Source organism: Eschrichtius robustus, chromosome 20 (assembly GCF_028021215.1).
Source record: "Eschrichtius robustus isolate mEscRob2 chromosome 20, mEscRob2.pri, whole genome shotgun sequence".
NCBI classification, from domain to species: domain Eukaryota; kingdom Metazoa; phylum Chordata; class Mammalia; order Artiodactyla; family Eschrichtiidae; genus Eschrichtius; species Eschrichtius robustus.
Window position 1 is genome coordinate 15,663,155 of NC_090843.1, and position 18,309 is coordinate 15,681,463.

At 40.5% G+C, this 18,309-nt stretch overlaps 1 protein-coding gene across 6 annotated transcripts in view; it reads right to left on the bottom strand.

Moving 5' to 3' along the window:
- The window catches only part of TANC2 (tetratricopeptide repeat, ankyrin repeat and coiled-coil containing 2), a 364,796-nt gene extending 360,981 nt beyond the window's left edge, over window positions 1-3,815 (bottom strand). For all 6 annotated transcript variants that reach the window (XM_068530956.1, XM_068530955.1, XM_068530954.1 and 3 more), the window contains exon 1: window positions 3,371-3,815. The gene's annotated coding sequence lies outside the window, so the exon portion shown is untranslated. The remainder of the gene's footprint in view (window positions 1-3,370) is intronic.
- Between the last annotated feature and the right edge of the window lie 14,494 nt (window positions 3,816-18,309).

The window sequence follows — 18,309 nt, forward strand, 5'->3', positions numbered from 1 at the left end:
AATGTTAGGTATAGGAGGTGATATTCCATTTCTTAAACTGGGTGGAAGGTATATAAGTGTTGGCTGCATTATTAGTCTTCTATACTTTACACATTTTTATAAATATTATTTCATATGTAGTCGATATCTATAAAACAATGTTTAAGTGCAAGAAAAATCTGAGCAAATATTTGTTGGAAAAAAGAGGTAAAAAGTACATATACATCTAATCCATTTTTGCTAATTATTTTTTTAAATAAATAGAGATCATAGGGACTTCCCTGGCGATCCAGTGGTTAAGACTCTGCGCTTCCACCGCAACGAAGAGTAGCCCGCGCTCGCTGCAACTAGAGAAAGCCAGTGCGCAACAACGAAGACCCAACGCAGCCAAAAATAAATTAATTAAATAAATTTTTAAAAAAAAGTTTATTATGAGGTTAGCTCTATTTAAAAAAAAGAAAAAAGACTGTGCTTCCACTGCAGGGGGCACGAGTGTGGCCAGTAAATAAATAATTAATTAAAATTTTTAAAATAGAGATCATAAAAATGTAAGTAGGTAGGAACATAATTTTTCTGTAGAAAACAATTTCTATAGCTCTACACAGAGATCTATATATTATTTCTTTAAAAGCACCACTAAACCTTTCCTGCACACTACGTGTACATACACACACAGACATACACACCAAACTACCTGAAAGTAAAACTTTCTACCTCCAAAGATCCCCCCAAAACCACCCTCCATCACAAATATTACCTTAACCACATAAAAAGTACTGATACTCCTCTACTCATAATCCCAGAAATAAATTACAAAAATAAATTCCTAAAGAGAAATGTTCATACTGTAAGTAACTGTATTTTTGGTGTATTTGTAGGCTTAGCATTTATGTGTCTTACTACCTACTTGGGCCTATCCACATCTTACAGTATTTGCTTTTTCACGATGGGCACCTGCATTTTCATGATGTGCGTCAATACTAATTTGATTGAGGGCAGTATAGTATACTGACGAAGAGCACAGAGTGTGGAGCCAGAGTTCCTGAATTGGAACTCAGCTCTTCCACTTGCTAACTAACTAATCTACTTAACATCTCAGTGTTTCAGTTTCTCATTTGTAAAATGGAAATAACAGTACGTACCTCGTAGGGTGTTGGAACTGATTAAAACCTGTGTAGCAGGACTGGCGCAAAGTAGGTGCTATGTAAGGGTGAGCCATTACTACTAGCACTACTAGTAGTACCATCTTCCCAAACATACTGAAAGCATTCTTAGCAATTTGAATTACTGGCTAAAATTAGATACTATTAAAAATAGACATTAAGCCTGAAGCCTGACTGACAGTAAGTTTAAAGCCCTGCAGCTCTGAATAGGTGATTATAAATCTACATAACCACTCTATCAAGAACAATCTGGGGAGAGCGGTTTTCCAAAGTGCAACTATCAATTTCTTCCCTTACACAAGGGGGCAGTGATAACAAGAAAAGAACTGGGCTCTGTGACACCTCCTCCTACAGACAGTAGGGGGTGGCAGTACATATGGCTTACAGTCAGAACAAAACAGGAAGACCCAACAGAATTGTTCTTTCTTCTCCTCAGGCCCTCTCCTCTGTGTTTTAGGCCCAACACAGCCTCAAGGTGAGAGACATATCAACAGAAAAGACTAAAACCCAAAATTAATCACCAAGGAAAATCCAGTTTTGTCTTTGAAGCAAATGATCCCTCAATGGCTGAATCTGGATCCAGGAGGAAGCCAATCAGTACGAATGTTAATTATCTGGCAAATTACTTACTGTTCTTCTTATAAGAACAACATTCAGGCAAGTAACTCCGTTTCTCTGCAAGAATTGTAACATAAGACACTAAAATCTCATCAGTAATTAACTATACCCTAATGAACACATGCCGATATTTCTGCTTGTTTCATACTATACAGACATATGCTCACTGAATGTATATAAGTTATATTAAATAGCCCACGGAGCTGTCTTTTGTTACTTCTGAAATTCCAGCTATGTTCTGACAATCCTCTCAAAACACAGATGTTCTTCTTAAATGGAAGTCACAATGTTTTGCAGCATGTGGGTAATGATATATATATATACATATATATATACACACACACACACACGCACACATACAGGGAGAGAGAGAGAATAAGAATATTTAATATTTCATTTCTGTGCTCACATTCCTGATATGATCTACCTGGGAAATGCTGCAAGAAGCGCTCCACTGACAGTATCCATGTTGTTGCTTTTTATGCCACATTTACTGTATTCAATTTTTTCCCTATTCTGCCACCCCAACATCAAGAATATTTCACTACCGTCATTCACCGTAATTAGCCATTGCAACAGCTTTTGGCTTCAAACCCTCAAAATGCCTGAAAATTTATCCCTTTTGTTCACCATATTGTTCTGTTTTCCTCATTCCAGAAATTTTCACCTGTATAAAAATGAAGAAAGGGGCACCTATGAAAAAACGTCCTTTTGCCTGATGGTCTTGAACTCAGAATTATGGTCAAGATGTGGGGTGGGTTTTTTGTGTGGTTTTTTTTTTTGGTTTGTTTTTTTCCTTTTCCTGGAGAGGAGCAGAGAAGACAGTGCAAGACACCCAAAACACCAAATCTTCTTCCTAATATTAATTACCATGGTTTATGTTTGGTGAAAACCATTTTAAACATTCCACACCTGGAATACAACACAGGATACAATTATATCAGTGCTCTACACGCTGACGGCAAACCCTGGAATTATTTAGCCCTATTTTTTCTTTCCCATCTCACAACCAGACACAATTTGCTTGTTTCTTTCACGTGGGCACTATCTCTATCTCAAAAAATAGCGTATCATAGCTCCTCTCGATTCCCTGTGTTAAAATATCTAGCTATGAGCCTTATTAATCTCTTCTTAGACTACGTCTCCTTTCCCAGAGAAATTAATAATATCACTAATAACACTTCTACCGTGAATTTCAACGCCACACAGGCCAACTCACCCTGTGCCTTACCTGGCACATTTCACAACTACTTTCATGCTGCATTCAGGGGGCACATTTTACAACTCGTTCTGCACCACATTCCCTGCCACGTTTAGCAATCTGCCTCGCATCTCCTCCTGGGTCCCCGTCATCCGGAGACTCTCTCGGTACCAAATTCCATGACACCTTCGGTGACACCGAAGTGACCGACCCCGGACCCATCCGAAGCCGCCCCGAGTGCCACATTTGGAGCCAACCTTCCCCACGCCCTGGACACCGGAGGCACTCCACTGCCCATTTCGCTGCCTCCCCGCTCGCCCCCGCCCCTCTCCCTGGAGCCCAGGCGTCGGAGGCGAACGCCGCTGTCACTGAAGCAACCTTCCCTTCCCGGGCTCCCGGGGTCTCTCACCTGCCGCTCTGAGGGGGGTTCGCTGCACCTCGGGGTCAAGCCCGAGTCCCCGGGGTCTCCTGTGAGGACCGCGCCGCCCGCCGGCGCCGCCCGCGATCCCAGAGCACCTCGCTGCGCTCCGACGCCCGCTGTGGGTCTGCGTCCGGGAAAGGCGCGGCGGGGCCTCCCGGCGGCTAGCGCAGCCCTCGGCGGTCCTCCTGTCAGCGGCGGCGCGGGTGCAGGCTCTCGCCCAGCGCGGCGGCGGCGGCGGCGGGCAACTTGCTCCGCCTCGCGCGCTGCACAGCCAGGAGGTGAGCGCGAGGGGGATGGGAACGGGGGCGGGGCCGCCCGAAGGAGGCACGGAGGGCGGCGGCTGGAGGGCAGCGCTGGCGGCCCCGGGCCCGGCACTCAGAGCGCTCGCAGCTTCAGCCGCCGGGCGGGCGGCTCGCACGAGGCAGCCGTGCAAGCGGGCCCCGCCGGAGCAGCGCACCCAGCAACCCGCGCCCGGCCGGCCGCTCGCTAGCGCCGCCGCCGCGCCGGGGGCGTCGCACCCTCCGAGGCCGCCCGCAGCCCCGCCCCCTCCGGGCCGGGGTGGGGAGGAGCGCGAGCGCGGAGGGAGAGCGCGTGCGTGGGAGCGCGTGCGTGGTGGAGCGCGCGCGCCCCCGCCCCCTCCACCGTTTGGGGGTGGGGAGTGGCGGGGAGAGAGAGAGAAGATCGAGCCCTTTTCTCCGCCGAGAGGTTTGGCCCTGGCTCTGCCTCTCTGTGAGGTCTGGGCATTTCTGTTTCCTCAGGGGGCTTTGACTGGTGGGGTCGTCGGCATTCAGTGGGGAAGAGGAGAGGGGAGCTCAATAGCAGACAAGGCCCTGGATGATTCGGCTCCGCCCCCAGGGTGATGTCACTCTCGAGGTGCTGCTGCTGTCACGTGCGCCCACTTCTGGGCCTGTCCTGCTGCTTTGATGGCCAGAACGTTCCTCTAGATTTTCCCCACTTAAGTCACCTCATACACATATCACTTCTAGAAGTTTTCGAACCCTACAAATGTCAGTTATTCTTTCCCTGATGCTCATTTGTAATCTGTAGACTGCTTCAAAATGCCATAGTTGGCTGATGTAGAAAACAGAATGAAGTGCAAAACCAGGAATGGGGGGATAGTGGGGAGGGGAGAGAGAGAAGTGAGAGCTATTATCTAGAATCATTGCTGAAATTCACCAACCACAGCTTGGGAACCTGAGGTGAAGTTGTGACGCTGCTTCTGTCACTGCCAGGTTGGACAAGAAGTAATGTGATTTTAAGAGCTAGTTGGCAAGGCACGGAAAGCCACCACAACGAAGCCTCCTTGAAGGTCATATTTCCCTCACTTCCCTCCACCTAGATCTTCTTCCCCTTTACTCTTCCTTTCCCTTGCATCGTAGAACAACAAGTCAACTGTGGAAGATATCTGCACATAAATTTGTTCGTGTTCTTTAAGATGATGCAAAGCAATCACTGTTACCTACTCTGCCTGGCTAGCCTTTCTTCCGTAAACTGAGATGACCTTTCGTGGTCATCCATTCCTTAATGAGACACCATGATTGGAAATAGATACACCAAATTACTTCAGTCAAGCAACCTGTGTCTGTGGTGTTTCTAAGAGAGATTTGATAACAGTCCTTTAATCTACTGCATCCAGGATTTTCTTTGTGTTTTTTTCAAAATTAGTATTAATTTCAGAGTAATGCAGGAAATTGAATATGAAGCCATTTTGTAACAGCTAGTCTCTACAGTGAATTCTTGAAAAGTCAGAGCTAGAGCAGCTTTGAATACTACAGCTAAAATGGCAAGATGAAGGATTGGCCTATGGAATCTTTTGGTTATAACTCCAAAAAGTTAGATTACTCCAACTAAAACCTATTTATCTATGGTGATAGAGGCAGAGTAGTGATTACTTTGGAGGAATTGAATGGGGGGGGGCAGGAGGGAGCCTTCTGGGTTGCTGGAAATGCTCAATACCTTGATCTTGTTAATGATTACAAGGGTTAATATATGTGCAAAACGATTGGTGTGCTTTACTCTATCTCAATTTTTAGAGTTTTTAAAAAATTGTATACACAAAAGAGGCATCACAACGTCATCATGATTGGAGTCTGGAAACCTAGATTTGAATCTCAGTGTCACCTACCACTTACCAGCCTATGAGACCTTGAGCAGGTCTGAGCCTTCTTTTTCTTTATCTATCTAATATGGGTGATGTTACCTCACAGGATGGTTGTGAAGATTAAATGAAATTATGTTTGAAAAGTACTTATCACAGAGCCTGGTATATAATAAATGCTCAGGAAACATTAGCTATTGTTATGCTATTCTTCTTGCACTCAAATTTACCTTATTTAATTCTCTTCTGGTCTTTTTATCTATTTTAAAGATTACTTTGATTCTGAGCCTTTGCCTGTGAGTTTCACTGAGCTAATAACATTCCTTTCCCTAAGAAATAACACAAGGCGGTCAGGGGTGTAATGCGTTGGTTTTCAAACTAGTTCAGGTGGTGATACTTAGAAATTATGGTGCTCATTGTGGAACACCATGAAATATTGTTAGATTGAATTCTGCCATATGGACTTGACACAGTTTTACTAGCACTAAATCTGGCTACATTATGTTTATGCAGATCTCCCACATATTAAAAAAATGTATTTTTAAGAAATAATATGTCTGTGTTTTTCCTATAAAATTTGTTTGCAACTTTTCACTAGAAAGTACCAAAAGTTTAATAACAATTCACAAAATGAAAACCTTTAAATCCATTCTTCCTGGAAATTAGAAAAACACTGTAACTGTTCAATTTTAGCAGCAGAGCTCTTTATTGGATTTTCCCACAGTAAACTCTAATAGCTGTGACCCACAGGGTCTCTTGCTCTGATGAAGTGAGTAACTCTGACTCACTATCCTCATCATACTTCCAAAGATCCGTCTCCATTTCTTTCAGCCAACCTTTCCAAGATCCCATGTTCACACTGAGCAGTGCCAGTGCCCACTGGAATGAACTTACTGCTTCGCTGTTTCAATCATCTAACATGATGCTACTTAGCCAGTTCTCTTCCACATAGCTCTGCTGTTAAGTCTTGCTATTTGCTGCCACACTCTTAACTTTGTGGAGGAAACAGTCTGTCCCTGACAGAGGTAAGGGTGAGGTACGGTAGGGATGGAAAGCAACAATGTAGAGAGAAGCCACCTCTGTTCTCAACTCCTCACCCTGATTTCCTTTTCGGTCACTAATACCTGAAATCCTGAGAATGCTATTTTTTTTTTTTTTTTTTACCTACTAAAACTCCATTCTAGTCAAGATGATAATTTAGTCTGTAACTTAAACTTGGAAACATAATTTATGCCATGTAAGAGGAACCTGTAAGCAATTGTCCGTAAAGTGGCCCAACCATACTCTATACCTCCCAACTTTTCAGTGCCATCTATACCATTCAAAATGACCTTCCTTGCTTTGTCAACTCTGCACAATCACTCACCTCTGCATATGGCATATGCCTTCCCTGGCACCTCCAAGTCTCTTAAGTAAAGCATCAGGGCCACCTCTCTCTCCCTACTGAATAAAGAGTCATAACATCTACCATTGATGGATTGCCTACTGGCTGCAAATACTTTACTAAATGCCTTGTATATACTACTTCATTTAATTCTCACAACATCCTATCAGGTAAGTTTTTGTTTTGTTTTTATTTTATTCATTTGTTTAATTTTTGGCTGCATTGGATCTTAGCTGCTGCACATGGGCTTTCTTTAGTTGCAGTGAGCAGGGGCTACTCTTTGTTGCGATACGCGGGCTTCTCATTGCAGTGGCTTCTCGTTGCGGAGCACGGGCTCTAGGCGCACAGGCTTCAGTAGTTGTGGCACACGGACTTCAGTAGTTGTGACTCGCAGGCCCTAGAGCACAGGCTCAGTAGTTGTGGCACATGAGCTTAGTTGCTCCGCGGGGTGTAGGATCTTCCCGGACCAGGGATCAAACCCGTGTTCCCTGCATTGGCAGGCGGATTCTTAACCACTGCGCCACCAGGGAAGTCTGAGTTGCTTTCTTATTTCTTAACAAAGACAAGCAATGACGTGAACTCTAAATAGACATGTTGCAAGTCGAAAAAACAGACCAGCAAGCAACAGGTGTGAATGAACAGAAGAGTATTTACTAATCAGGGGAGAAAACATCAGTTGGTAAGAGGTTGGAAAGGTGGGACAGGACTGAACTGCAGTGGGTCCTGCCCAGGAAGGGGAACACCCTGGAGTCTCTGAGCAGAAGAATGACAAGAAGACAGTGTTTAAAATATTCATCTCATAGGGTAGATTTGAGCAAGGAGGGACAAGTAATAATGATTTGGGTAAGATACTACTATTACTATTTAAGGAGCTAAAGAAGAGGACAGCTTTAGTCAAGAACTGTGACAGTAGAGATAGAAAGGAATAGTCCCAACAGCCATTGCGTGGGAAGAATTAACAGAACTTTCTGAATAACTGAATGCAGAGAGAAAAGAACAGTGAGAAATGAAAATACAGCAAGGTGACAAGACTAACTGTCTAGAAGACTGTGGTACCTGTGACAGAAGCAGGGGAGTCAGAGGATTGGTGTTAAGGAGAAGAAAGAGATGGTTTTGGCATGTTTTGTGCTGTAGTAGTTCTTTACTGCTTTACAGTTACAAATCACTTCTTTTGAGAATCTGACAGAATCAATGGATCCTTTTCTCAGGAAAAAACAATGTATTCGTACTTATACATGTTATATGATTTGTAATGGACACCCATAGAATTGGCTGCTGGAGAGCTCTTGACCCCAGCTGGGCACATTAAAGCCCTTTCTGGAATTTTTGTACTTTATATCCAAAGGATCATGTCAATCTCTCCCTAGTAACTGAAGCAATGGATGCTGTTAGCTGATGTGTTTCCTAACACATGAGCCCGAGAAACGAAGAATGCTCAAATGCATTTGAGTCCAGGATCCTTCACATTCCTATCCTTGGATTCCAGGACATTTCCTAGTCCTTTGTTGAAATTCCTCCATGGTTCAGCTTGTTTGAGCCACATTTCTGCCATTTATATGAGAGGTCTGATTAATTCACAGGTTAAAGGTATTAATTGAAACCCACCCATGGGCTCCAGGTAAGAACTCCTAATTTAAGATAACTTGGAAATAGCTAGTAGAAAGATGGGATTTAGGTGAGAAAGGGAAGATAGTGAATACTCAAGGAGAGGGAATATAGCACAGGTGTATAAGAGCAAGGACCCTGGACCCAGACTACACTCAAATCCTAACTCAACTATTTACTAAATGCATGACCACAAGCAAGTTATTCTACATTTCTAGATTTCAGGATACTCATCTGTGGATTGGGGATTAAAAACTATACCTACCTTATAGGGTGGATGTGAGGCTTAGATTGGTACAGGTGGAAGTACCTGGTCCATAGCAAGTCTCTATGGACTATTATCATTCAATGTAACAGACCTGTACCTAGGCGTTTCACATATGTTATATTATTTAATCTAATCCTCATAAAAACTTTACAGGATCGGAATTATTATGCCCATTTTACTAGATGAAAACATTGTGGCTCAAAATAACTTGCCCCAGATCCCACAGTAAGAGACAAAATCCAAATTAAAATACAGAATATTTGAATAGAAAATGAAGAGGGAGATTTTCATTACAATTAATAGAGCATACTACCTATCCTAAGAATTAATGTGTATATATGTGTATATACTAATTATGTATATATATATATTTATTCGGCATCTATCTCATATAGCATCTATCTCATATAGATGCTGGATATATATTTGTGAATTAAATTTATTAAATAATCCGGATCTGTAAAAAAGGGTATGGAAAGAGTGTTCATACCAACATAACCCTTCTAATCCATGTACAGTTTTGCATATTAAAATTAAATATTGGCCCTCTGGAAAATATAATCATTTCTCATGATTTTAGTTAGCCTGAACCACACTTTCAGAGTCTAGTCCACTCTATGTTATGGACAAGCTAGAATTTGTGGACCTATAAAACTGAGGACAAGGCTCTCGACCTAGTTGACCTTTCAACCAAACTTCCTCAAAGAACCCTCACCTTCTTGCCATGCCCTTTCAATTCGTAACGACTTAAAACCGTGAAAATACATTTACCATTAAAACTCAGACACCCTAGGTTATGGCTGAACCTTGAGAAACACCTTTATTTGGGGAAAGGGAAGTCAGCAAAGGATACAGAGAAGCAATAGGCAGAAAGCACATCTGTATGTCTGGTACTGTTTTAGACACAGGCCTCTTCCTCGCTTCTCTACAGAGTTTGATGGTACTTAGTATTGATCATGTAAATTCTATAAAAGATGTTTGGGGGCTTCCTTGGTGGCGCAGTGGTTGAGAGTCTGCCTGCCAATGCAGGGGACACGGGTTCGAGCCCTGGTCCGGGAAGATCCCACATGCCGCGGAGCAACTGGGCCCGTGAGCCACAGCTACTGAGCCTGCGTGTCTGGAGCCTGTGCTCCGCAGCAAGAGAGGCCGCGATAGTGAGAGGCCCGCGCATCGTGATGAAGAGTGGCCCCCGCTTGCCGCAACTGGAGAAAGCCCTCGCACAGAAACGAAGACCCGACCCAGCCAAAAATAAATAAATAAGTAATTTTTAAAAACTTAAAAAAAAAAAAAAAAAAAGATGCTTGGAAGGGAAAAGGAGGGTAAATAAAGTTCCATTTGGAACTCCCTATAGGTGGACCCCTAGTTTATTCCCTACCCATTCCTATGCAATTTCTCAATACAATCCTGGTAACATATACAAAAGTTGACTATGAAAAAATTAAATGCACACATAATACAAGAGCATTTTCCCCCAAAGAGCTGAAAGCAGTATTCAATTGCTATTTGCAACTCACATTTAAGATATGATCTTTGGTAAAGTTTTTCCAGCATATATTATATTTTCTAATTTTGTCCTAACATCTACCTGACTGAGGATAGAGTCCCTGCTTTGTATATAGCTAATGACTCCACCTTTGCTCAACTGGGTTATGTTTAGGAAAACTATGCTTCTTATTACTAGTATCAGCATTTCCATTTTCTACTCATTTATAAATAGTGGTAAAAAATGTAATAAAATATTCAAATAATTGCATAAACAAATACTGAAAATGGTGATGATGCTGAAAATAAACTCTTGACTGGTAGGCTACACCACTGTGTAAGAGCATAAAATGTTCATTCATCTGCAAATGCGTGAATATTACAATTCAATGTATTTTAAAATGACTGAGTAATGGCATTGTATAAGAAAGTTTGAGTTGATCCAAAGTTGAAATTATAAACATTGATGACCACCTATTTTGCACTCGTACTTGACACATTTTTTCTTCAAGGACAACATACTAAAGGAATCACAACACTGTCATCATCAAGGGTATTTATTGTGCCCTAATACAAAGATGATGCCACTGACCCACCACTAATAAGACATGAAGATTGAGTTGACTCTCCAGTATTGTGTGGGTTTTATTGAACCTGCCATATCCCCTCACTCAAAGCACCTAAGTAGTTGCAATGTAGTTAAATATTAAGGGAGGCAATCAGCAGCAAAGGGAGAATGATTGGCCTTTACAGAGAATGACCACACAATCATGGTTTAGTACCACAGCCCTTATCAATTAGCCATGAGTAAGAGTGAAGGTAAGAATGCAGTAGAGTTGTGTAAATTGTCTTTGGTTTCTTCACAAAATGGAATACACTTAATTTCTTTTTAATCAAAAGAGGCCTTAGATAATTTTTTAAATTAATTTTTATTGGAGTATAGTTGATTTACAATGTTGTGTTAGTTTCTGCTGTACAGCAAAGTGAATCAGTTATATATATACATATATCCACTCTTTTTTTAGATTCTTTTCCCATATAGGTCATTACAGAGTATTGAGTAGAGTTCCCTGTGCTATACAGTAGGTTCTTATTAGTTATCTATTTTATATATAGTAGTGTGTATATGTCAATCCCAATCTCCCAATTTATCCCTCCCCTGCCTTTCCCCCTTGGTAACCATAACTTTGTTTTCTACATCTGTGACTCTATTTCTGTTTTGTAAATAAGTTCATTTGTACCAAGGAAATGATTTTTCAATATAAGGGAATTATAGCTTTGTTGATGTGAAATGTAGAGATGTTTTAGTTATTAAAAAGAGGTGGGAGAAAGAAAAGGTAAGGGAAATGAAGGTTTCGATTGGTCCTGAAGCCCAAGTAACAATTTCTCTAGATTTAGTCAACCTAACACACAATGTGAAAGGAACAAAAGGAAGTAAAGAATCAGAATTCAGTAGAGGAAAAGGAAAGGAGGCATTTTAATATTACGTTATGAACCTGATAATTGTAATAAAACTTCATTTGTGTGAAACTCTGCTGTCTGACAATCTCATCTATCTGAAGTGCAGCAAGGAACCAAGGAAACAAAGGAGATGGAAAAAGACCTCTGCAGAAACAAAATAGAGCTCACCAAAGTCCATGCCCTAAAGATCACACCCATTACTCCTAGAGATTTATCGAAGCCCTTTCTCAGAGGCTATTAATTTTTACTTGGATTCGATTTTAAAAGACCTGGCAATCTGGCTTCCAAACTCATAAAAAATTAAAAGCGGTAAACTAGAAGAGGGAGGAGAAACTATCCCATGTAGGCATGCAGGTAGCACTGAGAAGAGAACACTGCAAGTCTGTAAGCAGGGTAGAGAGGAAAAGAAGCATAAAAATTGACTTAATGATCAAAAAAGCACAGCAATTTAGTGCCTTTAGCAAGGGAAAAACAGTTCTACGTACCTCCATAGAGCTTGGGGAAGAAATTTTTAAGTCTGAGTCTATATTAACCCTGAGTAATCAAGAAAATTAAATTTATTCAATATACAGACATTCTCAGAGTTTTGCAGCACTCAACGTTATGTGAGTAGTTCCATAAGGCACATAATGAAATTTTGAAGATATGAGAGATTTTTTTGGCCACACGGCATGTGGGATCTTAGTTCCCCAACCAGGGATCGAACCCGTGCCCTCTGCATTGAAAGCGCAGAGTCTTAACCACTGGACCACCAAGTCCCCAAGATGTGAGAGATTTCATATCACATTGAGAAATGCAAAGAAGTCGAGTGTGTAAATGAACACCGCAAAATAAGTGTGCAAGGCCAGAAGTTGCCGGTTCAAGGAGATAATGGCCTTCCATGGTCAGTCTTGTATGGCTTTTGTCCCCATGCAGATTCTCACTGCATCAGCTCATGTTATGACACTACTGTTTGTTTGTTCCCCATTTTGTTACTTTCTAATCATGTCCAAAAAGTGGCTAAGTGATGGGAAGAAGGCAGGACCGGTTTATAAGAGTAGGTAAAATGAATGAGAGCAAAATATTAAAACTTTAAACAAGTCTGAAGATATTTTCACCCTACCCTGATTTTGTGTTCTCCAGGACCTTTCAGGGGATATCTGTATTATGCATAAGATAGAGAATATCACTAATAGGAATATATTTTAAGGAACAATCCAAAATAGAACAAAGATTTATGCACAAAGATGTTCATCATGGCAGTATTTAGCATTTTAAAAATTGGAAGCAATTCAATTTACCAACCTTAAAGAATGGTTAAATAAATTATGGTACATAAAAATTTGATGGACAATTATGCAACCATAAAAATTATATTTTGGTAGTCAGGAAATTTGTATGACATAATTTAAAGTTAAAAAACAGGATACAGGGCTTCCCTGGTGGCTCAGTGGTTAAGAATCCGCCTGCCAACGCAGGGGACATGGGTTTGAGCCCTGGTCCGGGAAGATCCCACATGCCGCAGAGCAACTAAGCCTGTGTGCCACAACTACTGAGCGTGTGCTCTAGAGCCCGTGCTCTGCAACAAGAGAAGCCACCACAATGAGAAGCCCGCGCACCACAACGAAGAGTAGCCCCCGCTCACCGCAACTAGAGAAAGCCCGCGCAGAAACAAAGACCCAACGCAGCCAAAAATAAATAAATAAATAAATAAAATTTATTAAAAAAAAAATACAAGATACAGAATTGTATATGCAGCATAATGTCTACAATGTACAAAATACATAGAAAGAAGATGAAAAGCTCTCATTAATGATGGCCACCAAAAAAAATTTTAAACCTAGGAAAAAACTATATATGCAATACCCACACAAAGAAAACTACAAATATTCACTGAAGGAAAATAAAAACTGCATAAACGAAAATGCATACCATGTTCCCTGATGGGAAGACTCACGATATTGTAAAGAAGCCATTTTGCCCAAATAATTTGCAAATTCAATGTAATTCCAATCAAAATTATAATAGGATTTTTAACAAAATTGACATACTAATTCTAAAATTCATCTGGAAGAGTACATACTTAAGAATAGCTAGATATTTTTTTAAGCATAATGAGGGGCCTCTTCCTACCAGATATCAAAATATATAATCACAGTGATTAAAGTGTGATATTGGGTCACAAATTAAAAAATAAAATAATGAAAAAGAATAGATCATCAACTACTGACACAAATATATGTGGGAGCATTTCAAATAATTGAAAATAGATGTCAGGACAATTGGTTATCCATTAAAAAAAAAAAAAAAGATATATCTCTTACATCACACCATTCAAAAATAAATTAATTAACTTCCCCTTCCCAGAAATTGGTCTGGTCAGGGTCAAGGCCTGAAGAGCAAGGTTGAAGGCCAGCATGGCTGGGATGGGCAGAGCTGAAGCCAAGCAGACAGCAGGCCACAGGGGTGGGGCAGAGGAAACGACATGGCAGGGAGATCTGTTATGCCCAGGGCTATTGGGCAAACAGGGAAATAAAGGAAAATGATGAGAGCAGGTTTCTCTTTTGGAGAAGGGAGTTGCAAATATGGAAAGTGAGAAGCCTAAAAGGAACTGTATAATTTTGGATTGGATGAATTGGTGTGAACTCAACGTTTTATATATCTGTGTTCTAATTTGGATGCTTGTGCTAAGGTTATATAGGAGCAGCCCTTGTTTTTAGGAAATATACAGTGAAGTATTTACAGGTAAGGGCTTCATGTTCACAATGGATCAGATGTCTCAAATGGTTCAGAAAAAAAATACTGCATGTATATAACATATATGTAAGGTGGGGGACAGAGAGAAGAGATGAAGCAAATGTAATGAAATGATAATAATTGGGGAATCAAGGCACATAGGTTATGGGAGTTCATTATGCTACTCTTGCAACTTTTCAGTGAGTTTGAAATTATTTCAGAATAAAAAGTCATAAAAATAATTTCCAGATGTATCAAAAATCTAAATAATTCTACTTCCTGGAATCTGTCCCCCAAATTTCTCACATATACACAAAGATGTTGTATATGTACGAGTTCATATTTAGAAATAATAATTAAAAACGTAGGAAATACGCATCAATAGGGAATGGTTAAATAAATTATAGTATATCCATCCATGGAATGGTGTGCAGGCATAGAAAAGAATAAGGTAGATCTGTATGTACTGACAATGCACTGACATGGAGAGATCTCCAGGTTGTATTAAATGGAAAAGCAAGTGACAGACCAAGAGGTAGAGTATGATCCCATTTGTATTTTTTTTAAAAAAGTTTTTAGGGGCTTCCCTGGTGGCGCAGTGGTTGAGAGTCTGCCTGCTAATGCAGGGGACACGGGTTCGAGCCCTGGTCTGGGAAGATCCCACATGCCGCGGAGCGGCTGGGCCCGTGAGCCACAATTACTGAGCCTGCGCGTCTGGAGCCTGTGCTCCACAGCAGGAGAGACCGCGATAGTGAGAGGCCCGTGCACCGCGATGAGGAGTGGCCCCCGCTTGCCACAACTAGAGAAAGCCCTGGCACAGAAACGAAGACCCAACACAGCCATAAATAAATAAATAAATAAAATTAAAAAAAAAAAAAAAAAGCTTTTAAAAAATCTGCTATGGGTGTGAGTTGTGTGAATTGTGTGTATCTGTGCGTATCTATGTTTATAAACAAATTTTAAAAATGGTCTGAAAGGATACACACCAAGCTATTAGCAATGGTTAACTCTAGGGAAGAATAGTATACTTTCCAAGTTTTCCATAGTGGCATGTAATACTTTATTATCAGTTGAAATAAGGCCTAAGTACAAAAAGGCAGGAATGTATACGATACATTCTGAAAGATTTCCTCTCAAGGTGGTTATAATATTTACTGCTGGGAATTACCTTGGGTTATCTGGAAAACTAGTCCAAACGCCGCATATAGGGAATTGACCTTCCAGTGGACTGTGCCCAGGAACACTTTATCATTAATTTAATAGAGTATTAGGCAGCCGGCTGAGCCACTCCCTGCTTGCTAGGCCACCGTCCAGAAGTGAATTCCCTTGCAGCTCTCCAAAAGGACGTCAAACAAGTCCCCAGGGACTCTCAACAGAAAGAAGTTGCCAAAGGCTAAATTTGGCATGCCAGCCAAGCCCTGGACTGGGATAAACTGTGCCAGCGCTTTTCAGTTACGCTTTCAAGACCTCAATCACAATATGCAGGACTAGATAGCTATTTTCAAGAGTGGCTTAGCAGCTCAAATTGGAAACAACTGTTCAAACCAGAGTTTGGGGGTGAACTTGAAAATGTAAAATTCCTCCTCTGCCTCCTTAACCCCTATTATCTCTTATTTAAAGGATATTTAAATTCCCTTTCTTTTCTCTTGCTCCAAGCAATGTATCATAGTGATGATTCCTGCCAACCTGATCAGATTCTGCCGTTCTTAAGACAGGAAAGACAGACTAGCCATCTCTTTCATTTTTCTTTTTCTTTTTTAGGTGCAAATGGCCAGTTTTGTATTTAAGTTGCTTTTTGGGGGGGGGGCTTTTTTTCTTATACAGTGTTTTATTGAGTTGTAATTCACATACCACCAGATTCATCATTCAAAGTGGATAATTCAGTGATTTTTAGTATATTCACAGAGTTGAGCAACCATCACCACCATAGATTTTAGAATATTTCATCACCCCAAAAAGAAACCTTTTACCCATTAGCAGTCACTCCCCATTTCCTCTCAATCTTTCCATCTCTAGGCAACCACTAATCCATTTCTTTCTCTATAGATTTGCTTATTCTGGACATTTCATATAAATGAAATCATTCAATATGTGGTCTTTTGTGTGTGGCTTCTTTTACATAGCACAATGTTTTTGAGGTTCATCTATGTTGTAGCATGTGTCAATATTCCATTCCTTTTTTTTTTTTTGGCTGCATTGGGTCTTCGTTGCTGCGCATGGGCTTTCTCTAGTTGCGGCGAGCGGGGGCTGCTCTTCGTTGTGGTGTGTGGGCTTCTCACTGCAGTGGCTTCTCTTGTTGCAGAGCATGGGCTCTAGGTGTGCGGGCTTCAGTAGTTCTGGCTTGTGGGCTCAGAAGTTGTGGCTCACAGGCTCTAGAGCACAGGCTCAGCAGTTGTGGCACACAGGCTTAGTTGCTCTGCGGCATGTGGGATCTTTCCGGACCAGGGATCGAACCCGTGTCCCCTGCATTGGCAGGTGGATTCTTAACCATTGCACCACCAGGGAAGCCCTCCATTCCTTTTTGAGGCTGAATAATATTCCATTGTTTGGCTCTATCACATTTTATTTATCAATTCATCATTTTATGCATATTTGAGTTGTTTCCACTTTGGGGCTATTATGAATAATGCTGCTATGAATATTCACGTACATGTTTTTGTGTGGATATACATTTTCAGTTTTCTTGGGTATATACCTAGGAGTAGAATTGCTGGGTCATATGGTAACTCCATTTTTAACTTTTTTTGGGGGGAAGAAGAGGTTCTCTGGTTTTCATTTCTTTTTTTTTGTTGAATTTTTATTTTATATTGGAGTATAGTTGATTAACAATGTTGTGTTACTTTCAGGTATACAGCAAAGTGATTCAGTTATACAAGTATCAATTCTTTTTCAAATTCTTTTCCCATTTAGGTTATTACAGAATATTGAGCAGAGTTCCCTATGCTGTACAGTAGGTCCTTGTTGGTTATCTATTTTAAATATAGCAGTGTGTACATGTCAATCCCAAACTCCCAATCTATCCCTCCCCCCAGTAACCATCAGTTCATTCTCTAAGTCTGAGTCTGTTTCTGTTTTGTAAATAAGTTCATTTGTATCATTTTTTTAGATTCCGCATATAAGCGCTATCATATATTTGTCTTTGTCTGACTTACTTCACTTAGTATGCTAATCTCCAGGTCCATCCATGTTGCTGCAAGTGGCATTACTTCATTCTTTTTAATGGCTGAGTAATATCCCATTGTATATATGTAACATTTTTAACTTTTTGAGAAACTGCCAAACTGTTTTCCAAAGCAACTGCACCATTTTACATTCCCACCAGCAATATATGTAGGTTCCAATTTATCCATATCCTTTCCAACACTTGATGTTGTCCATTCTTTTGATTATAGCTATTTTGGTGGGTATAAAGTGGTATTTCATTGTGGTTTTGATTTGCATTTCCCCAATGACTAATGATGTTGAACATATTTTCATGTGCTTATTGGCCATTTGTATATTTCCTTTGGAGAAATAGCTGTTCAAATCCTTTCCCTATTCTTTAATTGGGTTATTTATCTTTTTATTATTAAATTGTAAGTGTTCTTTATATTCTGGGTAATAGCCCTTTACCAGATATATGGTTTGCAAATATTTTCTCCCATTCTTTTCACTTTCTTGATGATGAAGAAGAGGGAATAGTAGAAAGAGGCCATTAATGGGTAAAGAGTTTCTTTTTCAGGTGACAAAAGTATTATGGAATTAGTTATGATGGCTGTACAACTGTGAATATAGTAATATGTATTATATATATTAGTAATGTTATAGTATATATATAATACATTAAAATGGTGGATTTCCTGGTACCTGAATTATATCTCAATTTTTTAAGTATAAAAATCACTTTTAAAAGTATCAGCTGATCCACCTGACTT